The 20,076-nt window shown below is 41.0% G+C and overlaps 1 protein-coding gene across 1 annotated transcript in view; it reads left to right on the plus strand.

Moving 5' to 3' along the window:
• The window catches only part of LOC106876855 (uncharacterized), a 283,480-nt gene that overhangs the window by 167,745 nt on the left and 95,659 nt on the right, over positions 1-20,076 (plus strand). The gene's annotated exons all lie outside the window — the stretch shown is intronic.

The following is a 20,076-nucleotide window of genomic DNA, read 5'->3' on the forward strand; positions in this document are numbered from 1 at the left end:
TAGACAGCATTCTGAAGTGTAAATGTGCAAGTTGATTACACACTGAAATGTAGGAGTGAGGGTAATTTACATGCTAAAGTGGCACCCTTTATTAACTTTGGAAGGGTGAAAGGCAAAGTCATTCTCAGTGGGATTTGATCTCAGAATGTCAAGGGCACTTGTATTTACCACAAGGCATTTTAACCAACATTGTACTAATCTGATTCTGCCAACCCTCTGCATTATATGACCAACGTGGGTGGGGGAACCTCTGTACAGATGTATAACCTGCTCCAAATAGCAACCGTATATCCTTCAAATCAAATCCAAGTGGGGTGGGGGGAGGTGGCGTCACTGTGGCCAATGTGGTCCAAGATGCACGATGCTCTATGTCCAAATCAATGATCTGATGTTGTTACTGTTGGAACATTGTTGATCATAGGTCTGCTTGTGGATTTGACCTAGGGTTGAATACCAATGCTATTTTCATTAATACTTCTCTCTGTACAGTGCATCACTCTCAACACCATTACAACGTTAACACCACTAATGGCATTACTGCAAACAATATTGTTCTATGTTTGACTTTGAGTCTGCATTGTGTGTGTATATGTGTGTAGCTAACATGTATGTATGTATGAGCAGTTTATCTACTTTTCTTTGTGTATTACTTTAGCTACATATCTGGGTATAAGCCTGCGTATGTGTAAATGTCAATAGATCTACGTATATGTACATCACTAGACAACCCACAGCAATATTTCAAGATTTCATATCTTGTTATGTAGGTCTTTCTCTCTCTCTCTCTCTCTCATACGCACACATGTACATACAGAACCTCATTTTCTCTATCAATTATCTCAGCTCTCTCTCTCTCTCTTTCTCCCTCTCTATCTTTATTCTTCTTTTTCTCTACCCTTTTCTCACCCATCTACATCTCAATCTCTTCTCCTACACCAACATCTAACTTGCCTGCTTTTTTTCCTCCACCCCACTGAAGCTGTTCATGCCTCACCGACATCCACCCCCACATTACAGATGACTGCTGCAAATGTGTATGTTTATATAGTGGTGGCCCCTTCACTCTAACCTCTCTCCCAATATAGCCCTTATTTACACTCTGTGCCCCCTCCGTTCTCTCTCTCTCTCTCTCTCTCTCTTTCTTTCTTAACTACCTCTCTTCTTCCTCTCATTTATGCATTTGTTTTACTCTATCTGTTCTCTCTATTTCACTTCTGCTTTCCTCTCGTATCCTTATCTGTTTTGCTTTCTCTTTCTCTCAATCCTACCTCCTCTAGTTCTCTTTATCTATCTCTACTTCTACTACTCCTCTTTACAACAGTCCCCCCTCTCTATCTTTCGTCTATATTATTTTTCTCACTTTCTCTTACATTCCCACCCCCATAGTTCTTTTTATCTTTCTATTTCTATCCCTCCTCTCTACTATAGCATAATCTCTTCCTCCTCTTCCCTCGACTCTCTTGTTTTTCTCTCACTCTCTCTATATTTCACTACACACTCTCTCTTTCTCTCTCACTTCTACGCACGCAGTTGCCTTTATCTCTCCCTCCCTCCCGTCTTCGTCTGTCTCTATCTTCCTTCTCCCCCTCCTATCTACTTTATCAACATCTCTAATCGTCTTTCTTTTTCCCTCATCCTCTCTTCTATCCTCCCACCCTCTCTATCCTCTCACTCCATCTATCTCCCACCATCGCTAAACATACACCCTCTTACCCCCACCTTTCCCGCCTTCAAGCTCGGACATCTCCAGTTCTATTACTTCTACTACTACCACCGCTACTACTGCTACAACTACAACTACTATTACCATAGCTACTGCTGCTACGTTTACTATTGGACTCTATCTACCTGACAACTAACGTAAGTCTTTTGCTTTTATATTTAAACATTTGGTAAAAGTTGGAATGAGAGAGAGAGAAAGAGAGAGAAGGGATAGGATGATCCCTCCAGACCCGAATAGGTCTCCGGTGTCCTGAATGGTGAGAGTTTTAGGGTAAAGATATTTACGTCCCTCTTTGCTCAACATCACGATTAATTCTAGGGGCTGCCCCTCGACCATGTTATTCCGTAACGAGTTCTGCTGTTTTAGGCATGTGTCTCGGTCTGTCCCGGTGTTTACTTCTCTCTCTGTATGTGTGTACGTGTATTAGTATTGTCCATCTGTGTGTGTGTATGTATGTATGTATATATGTTTATCTGTCTGTCTGTCTGTCTATCTGTCTATCTATCTATCTATCTATCTATCTATCTATCTGTTTATATGTAGTTCTGTTTCCTCTTTCGAATGTATGTTGAATGTAGTTATGTATGCATATTAACATCTCTAATATGTTGTTGTTTAACCCTAAGAGACTCCTGCTCAGGCAGATCTATGAGAAAAAACTTTTCCAACCGTGACCCACCTCTTTCTTTTCAACGTAGTGAATCTAGGACTTTATTATTTTCTTTCCTTTTAAACCCTAACATTGATTCAAAGGAGATTTGGTTGCTATTTCTAGCATGTCGACCGAACACTTACAGAATCCCTCCGTTGGCTCCTGTATTGGTTATTTGTGTGTGTATAGCTTCCATAATTGTGTTTATGTAATTAGACGCATGTTGATTTATTTATGTATGTGTTGTGATATGTATCCGTATGTGTGTTGCTATATTTGCGTTAATGTTAAGTTGTGTCTGTGTGTATGCTATACTTTTCTCTGTATGTTTGAAGTTTGGTGTGTGTATACATCTCTTTCTTATATGTGTAGATAGAAAGATAAATGGGTAGTGTGTATATATATATACATTGATACTCCCACCACACATATATATACACACACACATGTATGTAAATATCTGAGCGTATTGTGTCTGTGTGTGCGCGCGTAGATATCCATGCTTGGTATACAGATATGTGTGTATATTGATGTTCATATATATATAGATATTGTATGTAAGATATGTATCTCTATTGATATCTGTGTCTGTATTGTTGCTGTGTGTGTGTGTATGTGTGTTTGCCAACAAGTATTTGTTCATCATATGTGTATATAGTTGACAAAAACTTACGGACCATGTTATATGTGTGTTTGTACATACACGTGTGTGTGTGTGTGTGTGTGTGTTAATATGATTTCTGAATGCCATATTGTGTATGTATATATATATATATATATATATATATATACACACATACACACACATATACACGCATGTATATTTCCTGAATGCCATATTGTGTGTGTATATATATATATATATATATATATATATACATATATATATATATATACATACATATATATATATATATATACAAACACACACACGCATGTATATTTCCTTGTTCTATCCAACCGTTTAACATCTCTCTTTCTCTCTCTCTCTCTCTCTCTCTCTCTCTCTCTCTCTCTCTCTCTATCTCTCTATCTCTCTCTCTCTCTCTCTCTCTCTCTCACACACACACACACACACAGTGTATATACTTATGCACAATTGTGTGCGTGTCTCTTTCATACACTCATACATACAAAAAAACTAGTTTGTTACATTTCAACGTGATTTTTTTTTCCTTCACCCCCACCCACCCATCCACCTACCCCCGGCATCCATATACCACTGGTGTCTGATGTATTTGTGTTTGCCTATTCACAGATGCACAGACATGCATGCATTACTGCCTTATTATATTATTATGTATACAAATGTGCGTGCCTGTTTTGTATACATGCATGCATCCATTATATTTTATATATATATATATATATATATATATATATATTTATATATATATCAAATGCACATTGATACTACATGCATACACACACACTCTAGGTAGCATACAGAATATTGTTTGTATGGGTGAAGTTGCATGCTACTACTACTACTATTACTAACACTACCCCTACCACAACACCACCACCACCACCACCAGCATCTTGTTGTTATTACCTCCTCCCCCACTCTTATTTACTGTTATGTAGTTTCGACAATCGTGTACTGGCCACCACTTCACATTGGTACAGCTACCATTTCCAGCCCTACATATGGTCATAAGCACAACCACTCAAGCCAGCCCTTCTAGATATAGCAGCCAAATTTTCTCTCAAATTACATAAAGAAATGGACAGTATAGTCATGTGTGTATGTGTGTGAATATAAATATAAATATATATATGTGTGTGTGTATGTGTATGTGTAAACAAGTTTAAAATAATGGTCATTACATATTATTCCTTTATTGGAGCAAAATTGGCTTACAACTGTTTCCAGTAGTCATTATAGGCACATTGCTGATAGGTTTACTCAACTGGTTTATTGATCAATTGAGAAAAAGTGAATGACCTAAGAAAATGAATGTTACTTTCATCAGAGCCATTTCTGGTTAGCTATATATACATACATACATACATACATACACACACACACATATATATATATATATATATATATATATATATATATATATATATATATTATTTAGAGAGAGAGAGAGAGATGAACAGATGTGATGGTAACAGGCAGAATAGCTTTGATCATAATTCTACATGATTAGGGATGGCATGCATTAAACAACATCTGCTGCAACTGCAGCTGCGAATTCCTTGCTACTACTACTACTACTACTACTACTACTACTACTACTACTACTACTGCTATTACTACCACTGCTACCATATTGCCACTGCTTTCTGCACAATGTTATGAAACCAATAGCTGTTGTTTAGCTTCTGGTCAGATCCATAATCAAAATGTTCTCGTTGCTTTATCAGAATATTGTTTTCCTACGTAAGACAATTAGGGTGTGATATAAGGGAGATCAGACTGCTGTTTCTAGCATTTCGTGTGACTACATAGAGAGAGAGGAAGGAGACGGGCACTCTTGTCTCATGAAACTAATAGATGATGGTTGTACAGAAGCTGACATGTATGTATGTCTGTATGTGTGTGGTGGGTTTTAAAAGTACAATTAAATATCACATCTTATATAGTGATACTACACAGCTGTTATGACATGTATATTTACTGAATAAACTATCCACATGAGTTGCTAGCTGTCAGGACAATGAATCCTTTAAAAATTCCATGCTTTCCAAAATTCGCCAACGCTTCTCCTAACATGCCTATGTACCCATTCTTGTCTATGACTCTTTCACTCTTCCTTTTCTGTCTTTTTTCTGTTTTATTCTGTGTACTATAAATGTGCATGCATGTTTAGCTATCATTACTGTCTTTCTTTTCTCATTGCTGCTGTTTTCTGTCCCCTCTTTAATACTATTTCTGATGGGTTGTATTGCACATGAGCACTCTATGTAATACGTTTATCATCATCATCATCATCATCATCATTATTATTATTATTATTAAGGTGGCAAGCTAGCAGAATTGTTAGTATGCCAGGCAAAATGCTTAAAGACATGTTCTCCGATTTTATGTTCTGGGTTCAAATTCCACTGAAGCCGACTTTGCCTTTCATCTTTTTGGGATCAATAAATTAAGCATCAGTGAAACACTAGGGGGCGATATAATTGAATAATTCCCTTCCCTTCCAAATTTGAGGCCTTGTGCCTATAATAGAAAGAATAATAATAATGATTATAATAAATATTATTATTATTATCATTACCCATCTTCTATTTCGGCTGATATATTCATCACTCATTATTGTTGTTAATATACCTTGGTGGAAATATCACAACATTGTTGCTTGCTGAGTGTAATAATATCAATTAATAAATTAATAACGAAAGAAAAGAAGTTACATATTCTGATGAATCGATAAGAAGCTGCACTGGCACCCACTCTGGCTGCTTAGTTTCTTTTTAACCAAAACAGTTATAAGTCAATGGATGTGATTATGTAACTGGTTCTCTTGTTATTCATTCATTCATTAATATTGGTTTCAAATTTTTGGCACAAGGCCAGCAATTTTTTTTGTGGTAGGAAGAGGGTAAGTCAATTATGATCACCCCAGTGCTCAACTAGTTTTTTTATTTTATTGACCCCAAAAGGATGAAAGCCAATGTTGACTTGGGCAGAATTTGAACTCCGAACATAAAGATGGTCAAAAAGGTGCTAGGCATTTTTCGCCAGTGTGGTAACGATTCTGCTAGCTCGCCACAACAATAATAATAATAATAATAATAATAATAATAATAATCCTTTTTGCAAAAGGCACAGGGCCTGAAATTTTGCAAGAGGGGCCCAGTCAATTAGATCAACCTCAGTATGCAACTGGTACTTAATTTATCGACCCTGAATGGATAAAAGGCAAAGTCGACCCCGGCGGAATTTGAACTCAGAACCTAAATGCCTCCAAGCATTCCGCCCTGCTTGCTAACGATTCTGCCGGCTTGCCACCTTCATTTATTAATTAATATTACAACTCTGTTATTAACTCCCGGTTTTATATAAGACTCCAGGCCACAGGACAGCAATGAATGCACACCACCTCGCTGCCATAGCTTAGTAATACTGTGTATGGCAATAAATATATGGAGCCTCTAATAACCGATTATATCGATCCTTTGTATGTGTGCATGTATCATAAAAAGATAATAAAACAGGCGAGCATTAGTGTTTGTGTATTTGAAAGGAACTTATATGACTCTACCATGACTCAACAATTATAGATTTCATAACTCTGTCCCGGATCGAATCACTTTTCTTGTATTTGCTACTCAGAGGTCTTGATTGTGTGTGTGTGTGTGTGATGTTTAGGTAATAAAAATATATAGATATATTAAGGCACAGGTGTGGCTGTGTGGTAAGAAGCTCGCTTTCCAATCGCATGGTTCCGGGTTCAGTCCTACTACATGGCACCTTAGCCAAGTGTCTTTTTTATCTGCTATTGCCTTGGGCTGACCAAAGCTTTGTAAATGGATTTGGTAGATGGAAACTGAAAGAAGCCCGTCATAGGTCATCATCATCATCATCATCATCGTTTAATGTCCGCTTTCCATACTAGCATGGGTTGGACGATTTGACTGAGGACTGGTGGACCAGGTGGCTACACCAGGTTCCAATCTGATTTGGCAGAGTTTCTACAACTGGATGCCCTTCCTAACACCAACCACTCCGTGAGTGTAGTGGGTGCTTTTACGTGCTACCGGCACGAAGGCCAGTCAGGCGGTACTACATTTATATATATGTATATGTTTATGTGTGTCTTTGTGTTTGTGCTCCCGCTATCGCTTGACAACTGATGCTGGTGTGTTTATGTCCCTGTAATCTAGTGGTTCGGCAAAAGGGTCTGATAGAATAAGTACTAGGCTTACAAACAATAAGTTCTGGGGTCGATCTCTTCAGCTAAAACCCTTTAAGGTGGTGCTCCAGCAAGGCCACAGTCAAAATGACTGAAACATAGTAAAAGAATAAAAGAAAATTTATATAAAGATATCTTGTATATAATATTATGGCTGTGTGGAAAAAAGTTTGCTTCCCAAGCACGTGGTTCCGGGTTCAGTCCCATTGCATGGCAAGTGTCAGAAGCCGGTTATTATATATATATATATGTGTGTGTGTGTCTTTGTGTATGTGTTCGCTCCCACTGCCACTTGTGCTTATGTCCCTGTCACTTGACAGTTTGGCAAAAGAGACTGATAGAATATGAACCAGGTTTAGAGATACAAGAATAAAGGTACTGGGTCGATTCGTTCAACTAAAAATTCTTTAAGGTGGTGCTTAAGCATTGCTGCAATTTAGTGTGACTGAAACAAGTAATGAATAGTGTGTGTGTGTGTGTGTTCTTGAAGACACACACACAGTCATATATATATATACAGAGAGAGAGAGAGAGAGAAATATATGTAGATAAATATATGCAGATATATATATATATATGTGTGTATATATATAGATAGATATATGTAGATATATATATAGAGAGATAAATATATGTTATATATATATATATATATATATATATATATATATATATATATATATATATATATATAGAGAGAGAGAGAGAGAGAGAGAGAGAGAGAGAGAGAGAGAGAGATGTATATAGATATATATAGACAGAGATAAATATTTTTTTTTTCTAGAAGACATGCACATATATATAGATTTATATTCTAAAAGACATGTACATCATCATCATCATCATCATCGTTTAACGTCCGCTTTCCATGCTAGCATGGGTTGGACGATTTGACTGAGGACTGGTGAAACCGGATGGCAACACCAGGCTCCAGTCTGATTTGGCAGAGTTTCTACAGCTGGATGCCCTTCCTAACGCCAACCACTCAGAGAGTGTAGTGGGTGCTTTTACGTGTCACCCGCACGAAAACGGCCACGCTCGAAATGGTGTCTTTTATGTGCCACCCGCACAAGCCAGTCCAGGGGCACTGGCAACGATCTCGCTCGAAAATCCTACAGGAGCCAGTCAGGCGGTACTGGCAACGGCCACGCTCAAAATGGTGCATCTCATGTGCCACCCGCACAAGAACCAGTCCAGGGGCACTGGCAACGATCTTACTTGGCTTGCCGGGTCTTCTCACGCACAGCCCATTTCCAAAGGTCTCGGTCCGTAGTCATCGCCTCGGTGAGGCCCAATGTACGAAGGTCTTGCCTCACCACCTCAGCCCAGGTCTTCCTGGGCCTACCTCTTCCACGGGTTCCCTCAACTGTTAGGGTGTGGCACTTTTTCACGCAGCTATCCTCCTCCATTCTCACCACATGTCCATACCAGCGCAATCGTCTCTCTTGCACGCCACAACTGATGCTTCTAATGTTCAGCTTTTCTCTCAAGATACTTACACTCTGACGGGTATTCACATTGACATTACACATCCAACGGAGCATACTGGCTTCATTCCTTGCGAGCTTACGTATGTCCTCAGCAGTTACAGCCCATGTTTCACTGCCATGTAGCATGGTTGTTCGTACGCATGCGTCATACAGTCTGCCTTTTACTCTGAGTGAGAGTCCCTTTGTCGCCAGCAGGGGTAAGAGCTCTCTAAACTTTGCCCAGGCTATTCTTATTCTAGCAGCTACACTTTCAGCGCACCCACCCCCACTACTAACTTGGTCGCCCAGATAGCGGAAGCTATCGACTACCTCTAGTTTTTCACCCTGGAATGAGATAGAAGTTGTTTCCTGTTTGTTTGCAGTCTTTATTGCACCTGAACATCTGCCACAAACAAAAACTAACTTGCTAGTTAACCTGCCTTTGATGTTGCTGCACCTCTTATGTGTCCATAGCTTGCACCGGGTACATCTTATAGAGTTACTACCTACTCCTTTTCTACATACTGAGCAGGGCCATCTACCTGAAGGGGTTTGTGTTTTATCTACCTTCCTACTTATTAGGATTTTGGTTTTAGCTAGGTTGACTCTAAGGCCCTTCAGTTCTAGACCTTGCTTCCACACCTGAAACTTCTCCTCTAGTTCTGATAGTGACTCCGCAATTAGGGCAAGGTCATCAGCATAGAGGAGCTCCCAGGGGCAACCTGTCTTGAACTCCTCTGTGATTGCCTGGAGGACTATGGTAAATAATAGGGGGCTGAGGACGGAACCTTGGTGGACCCCTACCTCTACCCGGAATTCATTGCTGTACTCATTTCCAACCCTCACCTTACTGGCCGCATCTCTGTACATGGCTCGCACAGCTCTCACTAGCCATTCTTCTATCCCAAGTTTCCTCATTGACCACCAGATAAGGGATCGGGGGACCCTGTCAAAGGCTTTCTCCATGTCAACGAAAGCCAGGTACAGAGGTTTATCCTTGGCTAGGTATTTCTCTTGCAACTGTCTCACTAGAAATAAGGCATCAGTAGTGCTTTTACCTGGCACGAACCCAAACTGCATCTCATCTAAATTGATTCGCTCCCTAATTAGTTGGGCTATGACCCTCTCTGTAACTTTCATAACCTGATCTAACAGCTTGATGCCTCTGTAATTATTTGTATCTAAAGCGTCCCCTTTACCTTTGTAGCAGTTGACTATGATGCTGCTACACCAGTCATAGGGTATGACTCCTTCGTGTATCACCTGGTTCGTAATACGGGTGACTAGGCTATAGCCAACACTGCCAGATATTTTGAGCATCTCTGCAGTGATTCCTGATGGGCCGGGGGCTTTCCCGGTCTTCATACTCTTAATTGCTTTATCTACCCTGGTACTATCAACTCGGATAGCTGGTCCCTCTATTGGGTCGACATAAGGCAGGCTCTCTTTCTCCCATTCATTCTCTTTATTAAGCAATCTATCGTAGTGGCATCTCCAGACCTCTTTCTTTGCATCCTCATTTAATGCAAGCGTACCATCATCCATGCGAACACATTTCTCTCCTACAACATCACTATTCTCTCTCCTACACTGTCTTGCAACCCGAAATACCTCGAGTCTTTGGTCCTCACGGCGCAGAACATTGGCAAATCTTTCCTTATCTGCTTCCCCTCTGGCTAAATAAACCTGTCGCCTAGCCTCCCTTCTGGCACATTGGTACAATTCCCTGCTACCACCGTTCTTCCAGTCCTTCCAAGCTTGTTTCTTTTGTCTAATAGCCCTGTCTACCTCCTTATTCCACCACCACGTTACTCTGGGTTGGGAGGGGACCTTACACCACCCACAAATCTGGTCGGTGGCTTTCAACAGGTTGTCCCGCAGAAATCTCCAATTGTCTTCCACGTTGTATGATGCTATATCCCCTTCTATTTCGTTAAATGCTTCAAGTAACTTGTCTCTAAGTCTCTGTCCGTTTGCAGGGTCTTTAAGCTTCCACACCCTTCTTCTCCAAGCCTGTCTAATTCTAGGCACCCATTTTGCCTTGATCCCAAAGTCGCTAACTACTAATCTATGTTGTGGGGTACATTCTTCGCCAGGGTAGGTTTTGGCATTTATAAGCCGCCCTCTTTCCCTATTTCTGGCGAGGATGTAGTCGATTTGGCTAGAGTGTCTGCCGGAGCGGTAGGTGACTAGGTGACTGGCAGGTTTCCTGAAGTTGGTATTGCAGACCATAAGATTGGTTGCATCACAGAACTCCAGCAGTCTGGTTCCCTCCTCGTTGCGGGAACCGAAGCCATAGCCTCCATGTATGCCATGGAAGCCCCCAGCACGACGTCCGACATGACCGTTGAAGTCTCCAGCCACAAAGAGAAGGTCCCTGTCACTCGTCGACGAGGTAGTTTGCAAGAGGGTGTCATAGAATTGGTCTTTCAGACCATCTGGTAGCCCAGGTTGAGGTGCATAGGCTGAGATGACAGTAGCTAATCTATGATGAAGCACTAGTCTGATCTTAAGTACTCTGTCACTTACTCTAACGACCTCGATTACCTTATCCACCCATTTCTCCGCTAGAAGTATTCCTACGCCCCCGACCCCGTCAGTGTTCCCTGCCCAGAAAATCTTGTACCTGTGTTCTTTGCCTGTGAGGAACCTTGCAGAACCTCCTCTCCATCTTACTTCCTGGATGCAGCACATATCTACGCATCTCCGTTCAAGCATCTCAACAATTTCACCAGATCTACCTTTCAGCGTGCCGACGTTGAGAGTGCCAATCCTAACAGTATGGGTGTTGGGGGTGTGGGCCTGTAGCCTGGGAAGAGGAAAAGCAGTGTCGTGTACCTGAAAAGAAAACTTGCAATTGGAAGAATTCATAAGCAAAACATTACCTACAACCTGCAAACATTTCTCAACCTTAATGCGCTACCCAAAGGTAGGGGAGAGGATGGCCAAGGCCACTAGATGGGTTCCGGGAGACAGCCGAGGTTGACAGGATGACAAAGGGATGAACTTCCGGTGGAGGGGGCGGGATGACAGAGGAATGAACTTCCGGTGGAGGGGGTGGGATGACAGAGGAATGAACTTCCGGTGGAGGGGTGGGATGGCAGAGGAATGAACTTCCGGTGGAGGGGGTGGGATGACAGAGGAATGAACTTCCGGTGGAGGGGGTGGGATGGCAGAGGAATGAACTTCCGGTGGAGGGGGTGGGATGACAGAGGAATGAACTTCCGGTTGAGGGGGTGGGATGACAGAGGAATGAACTTCCGGTTGAGGGGGTGGGATGACAGAGGAATGAACTTCCGGTGGAGGGGGTGGGATGACAGAGGAATGAACTTCCGGTGGAGGGGGTGGGATGGCAGAGGAATGAACTTCCGGTGGAGGGGGCGGGATGACAGAGGAATGAAACTTCCGGTGGAGGGGGTGGGATGACAGAGGGATGACAGACGAATGAACTTCCGGTGGAGGGGGTGGGAGGGCGGGTTACCGCCAGCGAGTAGAGAGGGCTCTTAATTGTAGATTTTAAATATTTGAGAGACAACAATGCATAAATCGTAATTTTTTAAAAGAGCAATGAATTCTGGGTGATTAGAATATAACGTAGCATGAATTTAGGAAGCTTAGAAAATGAATAAGCATGAATTTAAGACAACAACTGAATTCGATTGAATTTCATGGAGAGAAACAAGAAAGCGCAAGGTATTGAGATGTTTGAGGCCGTAAATAAATAAAAATCTCTATCTTATCTGCATTTTAGGTATTTCGTCGTAGTACGTCAGCGAGATAATTTAGAATGGGTTTCTCATTTATATATAGCCAGAACCTGAAGACCTTAAAGGAAAAACTACGAAGGGGGATGGAGGGGTAGACAGAGGCATGGCGGGAGAAAAGATCATCATCATCATCATCATATATATATATAAAGAGAGAGAGAGAGAGAGAGAGAGAGGGGGGGGACCAGTCAAGCAGCACATCACGCTGTAATTCTTGGGCTGAGAAATCAACACTTAAAAGCCATAATTTTAAGGAGCGATAAGAATTTTTGAATAAAGGAAAATGGGTAGTGGTGGTGGGTAGGTACCGCCAGCGAGTAGAGAGGGCTCTTAATTGTAGATTTTAAATATTTGAGAGACAACAATGCATAAATCGTAATTTTTTAAAAGAGCAATGAATTCTGGGTGATTAGAATATAACGTAGCATGAATTTAGGAAGCTTAGAAAATGAATAAGCATCATATATATATATATATATATATATATACACACACACACACACACACATATATATATATATATATATATTCTAGAAGATACACACACATGCACACATACATATATACATACATACATGTATATATATCTATATATCCTAGAAGAGACACACGCGCATATGTACTCATACATGCACACGTGTATGAAGTGTATTGCTTGGCGGCTGATATAGCATATTTCTACAACTAGCTGGTCCAGTTTATTTTTGTAGTTCCACTGCCTCTGTTTACTACCTGCTTGATGTGTTGTTCGTGCACCCCTTCTCCCCGCCTCATCCCCCCTCTCTCTCTTTCTCTGCCCAAGCCCCCTACCCTCCCAGCTCCCACTATCTCTAGACATACATCCACCCACTCAACCGATTCTACCCACACCGCACACATTCCACAGAGAGGTGGAAGATGAATCAGACAGTTGCATCCCCTGTCCCCCTTCCCCCTGACTTTTGTTATATAGACAATGAATGCTAATTAGCCAGCCAGCTACCCGGCCTCCACCCCTTTCATATACATGCAGGCATGCTTCTTTCTCTTACTCTTGTATATCATGCTGTCTTGCAACATGTATATGCATACACACGTTTGTTTTGTACACACACACACACACACACACACACATATATATACTCTTTTACTCTTTACTTGTTTCAGTCAGTTGACTGCGGCCATGCTGGAACACCGCCTTTGTAGTCGAGAAATTCGACCCCAGGACTTATTCTTTGTAAGCCTAGTACTTATTCTATCGGTCTCTTTTTGCCGAACCGCTAAGTTACGGGGGGGGGACGTAAACACACCAGCATCGGTTGTCAAGCAATGCTAGGGGGACAGACACACACACACACACACACACACATATATATATATATATATACACGATGGGCCTGTCCTTCGGGCCTTCTGGCTTTCCAGCTCCTGTCAAACTGTCCAACCCATGCCAACATGGAGAATGGATATTAATAGACGAAGGTGGCAATGACCAGACTATATGCCATGTGATCAACCAGACTATCGGATGTTGTTATGCACTACTGGTCACAATGCACTTTGCATCATTTTAGCTTTCAAATGAGGTCACCACGTTGGTGAATAGAGGCATGTCGCTTAGTGGTTAGGATGTTGGGCTGATGATCGTAAGATTGTAGTTTAGACTGAGCCTAAAACTGTGTGGTTGCAAAACAAGCTTCTTATCCACACATCCATGCTTTCACCTTCAAAAAGTCACAAATTGTAACATTTGATTTATTGGTAAATTAGAAGCTACACTTACAGGTGGGTAACAGACAACTCTTTTTATGTGTCTAGAGCAGGCTTGGCCAACTCGAATTACATTGCGGGCCACTTTAATTACAGAAAGTATACTGACAGAATTGAAAGCATTTTGCTTTCTCATGCTATTGTTACAACAATGAATGATTGTTGATTCAAGATGAAATATTATCATTGCAAAAACAGTAGTGTCTTTCTTTTTCATTTTTCATTACAATCTTTCATTTTTGATAAAATTTTTAAAATGTTTGTTTTAAATAAACCCACTTGAAGAAAGTATCAAGCGAGCCCCAGGTTGGCCAGCCCTGGTCTAGAGCATCTTACTGTAAATACTTGAGGGTAGGTTGCACGTTTTTACCAAAAATTTCGATAAAAATCAATGGTGCAACCTATCCACTCTACATCACAGGGATCTGAAATAGACAGCGGCATATCAGTAGTCAAGTTGATTTATCAATTAGACTACTTTTGTGTAGGTACCTCCACAAAAATGTTTTAACATTTGTAAGCAAAGTTTTGAAATAAAGGTGAATATTTGATAATATTTAACAAGTATTAGTTATATTTACATTGAAAAAAGGGCCATATTACTCCCCAGATTATAGTGTGGCCTATCTGTGAGTCAACTACAAATTCCTACTTTGATAACCCCAAACTAAGGGTGTGATTTATCCACTGGTGCAACCTGTCTGTGAGTATATACTGTAGATGAAAATAAAACCTTTTTGTGCTTGTGACGCATCAAATAAGTGGTAGGTTTAGCAAACCACCTTGTTGGACACCAGCACCTGGTTTCTTGGTTCTTTCGAAATGGCTTGGCAGCACTACTTGGTCTTAAAACTCTTTAGTATTCAGATTTCTCTGCCAGATGTGATGCATATTTACAAACACTGTTTTGAATTTAATCCTGCATTATTGCGTATCTCCAACATTTTGAAGATGTGATAGTTTATTTTTAGAATGACATAGTAAGGTAGGTGGTTGAAGTTTGATCTGGTTAGTTTGAACATAAGACAGGTGGAATATTTAGGCTAGATATGACCATTTTAAATGCTGAAGGGTTAGATAAACTTGGGTTCTTGGAAAAGCCTTAGATATCTTTTATTTTTTGCTTGTTTTATTCATTGGACGGTGGTCATGCTGGGGCACTGCCTTGAAATGTTTAGTTGAACAAATCAAACCAAATATGTTTTTTTTTTAAGTCTGGTACTTTTTCTATAAGCCTCTATTGTTGAACAACTGAGTTATGAGGATGAGGACATAAACAAACCAACACTGGTTGTCAAGTAGTGGGTAGGGGACAAACACAAGGATGCATACACACACACACACACACACACACACACACACATATCCTTCCTTCCGTTGCTTTTTGAAATGGAGAAACTGTCTTTAGACAGTTAACCTCTTCCCACTTTGTAATAGCGACACCTGGTCTTTAGGTGTTTTTAACTTGGGAGGTTTGCCTAATCAGCTGCACTTTGTAATATCAACTACTGGTCCTTAGGTGTGTTTAATTTAGTTGATTTAACGCGTTATCTGGGTAAACACAAGCACCTGATGCCTGTGTGCCTTTTGTAGAGTTCACTTTATTGCCTGCATTCAAACTAGAACCGGGCCTAAGCACTCCTCTTGAGACATTGACCTGTTGGACGTACATTATGTCAGTCATATCAGTGTGCGAGTACCCTTATGTATCATAGGCTCTACCCTTTCTCAATCTCAATTAGCTTAACCCTTTGTTTGTCCAAAGCATTTTCATAAATTTGTCCTAAATGTCCATGCTTCTTTTTAGACCTTTAGTTAACCCTTGATTCATCCGCTCTGAGTAATATAAAGCTTACCTTACACAAGTCCCAAGTTGCTCTAGTGCAGCGGTTCTCAACCAGAGTCCATATTAGATTTTTGGGGGTCCACGCAACAAAACAGTATCTTAAGGCATCCTGCAAAAATTTTGCTTCAGACTTGTGAAGGCCAGTGCTGGTTTCACATCACTGACACCAATATCAGTGGCATGTAAAAAGTACCCATTACGCTCTTGGAGTGGTTAGCGCTAGGAAGGGCATCCAGCTGTAGAAACCATGCCAAATCAGAGTGGAACCTGGTGCAGCTCTCCCGCTTACCAGTTTTCAGTCAAACCGTCTAACCCATGCCAGCATGGAAAGCAGACACAAAATGATGATGATGATGTATATATTGGTATGTACTGCAAAAAACAGCTTGGATTTTTTTTCTCTAAAGTTTTACATAATACAACAAACACGTTAATACTTTTACTTGTTTCAGTCATTTGACTGCGGCCATGCTGGAGCACCGCCTTTAGTCGAATCAAATCGACCCCAGGACTTATTCTTTGTAAGCCTAGTACTTATTCTATCGGTCACTTTTTGCCGAACCGCTAAGTTACGGGGACCTAAACACACCAGCATCAGTTGTCAAGCGATGTTGGGGGGACAAACACAGATACACAAACATATACACACACACACATACATATATATATATATACATATATACAACGGGCTTCTTTCAGTTTCCGTCTACCACTCACATGGCTTTGGTCGGCCTGAGGCTGTAGTAGAAGACACTTGTCCAAGGTGCCACGCAGTGGGACGTAAAATAAAATTGGAATTTTGAAGGAAGTAGTTTTAAAAATATTGAATGGCTATGGGGGTCCACCAGAATAAAATAGAAATCAAAGGGGTCCATAAAGAAAAAAAATGGTTGGGAACCCCTGCTCTAGGAGTTAAAAAAAATTTGGAATGTATGTCATTGTATACAATGCATGACTGCCAGGGAAATATGTCTTGCATATTGCATGTGATATACAGGACAATCGAAAGGCAAAATATAAAACCTTTAATATCAGATTTGTTTTAAGTGCAGTAATAGGAGTTCAAGATTAAATGTGTCACTGCTGTTGTTTTGTATCATTGTCACGTGCGTTTGTATGTATCTGTGTGTGTATATATTAAATAACAGATAAAAGTATTTGATAACAAAGAGTTGATTAGCTGGAATAGTGTATGATAAAACAGGTGTTATCACCTAGGATGGAAGGGTACATGATCTGACAACAGGTGGTTTGTGACCTAGGTTGAAACCAGGGTATATGGTCAATTGATAAACATGTTTATTTATAGTAACAGTCAATGTTTCTCTAATACAGTTAGGTGGTTTACTAGAGACTAGTGCAGACCCACCTAAGTCGCCTGCTTTGGCGCTGTAGTGGGGTAAACCCCTTCCATGTGTACTGGGTAGTCTTCAAGTGTTTTAAGGTATTTTAAGCATTTACAAAGTTGGTGTATATGTGTACATAGATGAATACATACACATGCGTGCGCACACACAGACTAATATATTGGTGTATTTATATGCTTACACACACACACACACACACACACACACACACACACACACACACACACACATGTTTATATATACAAAACAATGCACATGATGGCATTTCCAATCAGTTAACATCAGAAGCCATGAGAGCCACTGTCTGGTACTGCATCAAGGCTATTATTATTATTATTATTATTATTATTATTATTAGAAAATATGAAGAGTGATGCGATTGCAATGACTAGTGACTGAGACCTTTGGAAATATGCTGTGCATGAGCAAACTCGGCAAGCCAAGTGAGACCATAACCCATGGCCGTTGCCAGAGGTATAACCAGCACACTTATGCTTAACTTTCCTTCATTGGACACTAAACTCTGCTTGTGAAGACCTGTGAAGACCAAATGAAATTGAAATCGAACCATATTCGATGACTGGCACCCATGCCAGTGGAGCACTAACAACACCATCTGAGCGTGATCATTGCCAGAGCAGCTGTCTGGCTTCCATGCTGGTGGCATGTAAAAAGCACCATTTGAGCATGATCGTTACCCACGTTACCTTACTGGCACATGAAAAAAAACATTTGAGCGAGGTCATTGCCAGTGCCGCTGGACTGGCTCCTGTGCAGGTGGCATGTAAAAAACACCATTTGAGCATGGCCATTGCCAGTACCACCTGACTGGCCCTCGTGCTGGTGGCCCGTAAAAGCACCCACTACACTCTCAGAGTAGTTGGCGTTAGGAAGGGCATCCAGGTGCAGAAACTCTGCCAGATCAGATTGGGGCTTGGTGCAGCCATCTGATTCGCCAGTCCTCTAGTCAAATCGTCCAACCCATGCTAGTATGGAAAACGGATGATGATGATTTAATTGGTTGAATGATCTTTCGATAGCTAGCCTGTGTTTGTCAAGTTTGAGAGTTCTGCAATTTGCAGATGATTTGTTTACAGTAATGAACTGTTTCTGTTTGCATTAGCTCACTCCCTCCATCAAATTGTCATAGCTTGTACAGGGGCACAAATCTGCCACACGTCAGATGTCGTCGAGCAGTGTGAAATGAAGTGTTTTGCTAGAAAACGCAATGTTCCACCCAATCTGGGAATCAAACCCACGATCTAGGAATTGTAAATCCAACGCCCTAACCACTAGGCTACACACACATATATCTTTACACACTCACACACGCATATGCACACCACCACACACAACCAACACCACCACACACAACCACCACCACACACAACCACCACCACACACATCACCACCACACACATCACCACCACACACAACCACCACACACAACCAACACCACCACCACACACATCACCACCACCACCACACACACACACCATACATACACACCACACACACACCACACATACACCACACACACATCACCACCACACACACACACACACAAGTGCATGCACACATATACAACCCTATAATTCAATTTTTCTGTACCTTTTCTCTTTTCCTCACCTTCTCCCTAATATCTCTCTTTCCCCTCGGTCTCCCACTCTCTCTTCCTCCTCAGCTTTTGTTTTCTTTTTCACACCCCCCCCCCATCTTTTCCCACCTTCTCCTTCCAGCTCATCTGCCTCTTTCTTGAACCTGTCATCTCTCATCTTCATTAACTCTCATTGCTATCATCATCATACCTTACACCTCCTCCTTCCTCCTCCTCCTTCCTCTTCCTCCTCCTCCTCCTCCTCAACACACACACACACACACACACACTCCCTTCCTCTTTGGTGTCCCTTAAGGATGCTAACTCCACTATGTACATGCATATATATATATATATATATATATATATATATATATATATATATATATATATATATATAGATGTGTATGCTTGTTAAGGGGAGGAACCAGAGGTCCAGTTGGTAAACATTTATTTAAGGAATGTCTGTGGAAATAATGCTGGGCATGGGGGAGGGGGCAATGGGGGTAGAGAAGGAAAAATGACACCACCCCCCTGGTGAGGCAAGGTTTCAATCTCATTTCACAGTTCAGTGCAGTTGGTGGGTGGTACAGATAAAGGGGTGGCAGATGTAATTCTGAAAATCTACTCCCTTTCTTTACAACCCCCATCTTCATTCCATTTAAGTACCGACCCCCAACTCAAATGAATCTTTCCTTACTTCTTGTCTCACCCTAAGCCCTTAATTAATGTTGTTGTTGTTGGTGGTGTTTCACCCGGGTCAGTTCTGCTCAAGCAATGCTATATTCGTAGACATTCCATATATGACCATCCAATGTATTTTCCCTATGTGCAAGGAACCAGACCCCCCCCCCTCCAATTAAGCAATGTGCCTTTTTCCATAAAAACTATACCAAAGCAGGTATTTGAGCTCGGTTGGTCCTTGGACACATTGGATCCTGTTAAACCATCCAACCGAAACATAAATATTAAATGATGATGATACACACACATTTATAAATATATTTGAAGCTAAGTAGTCATGACCAGTACATGCTA

This window comes from Octopus bimaculoides, chromosome 5 (assembly GCF_046866305.1).
Source record: "Octopus bimaculoides isolate indiv1 chromosome 5, ASM4686630v1, whole genome shotgun sequence".
NCBI lineage: Eukaryota > Metazoa > Mollusca > Cephalopoda > Octopoda > Octopodidae > Octopus > Octopus bimaculoides.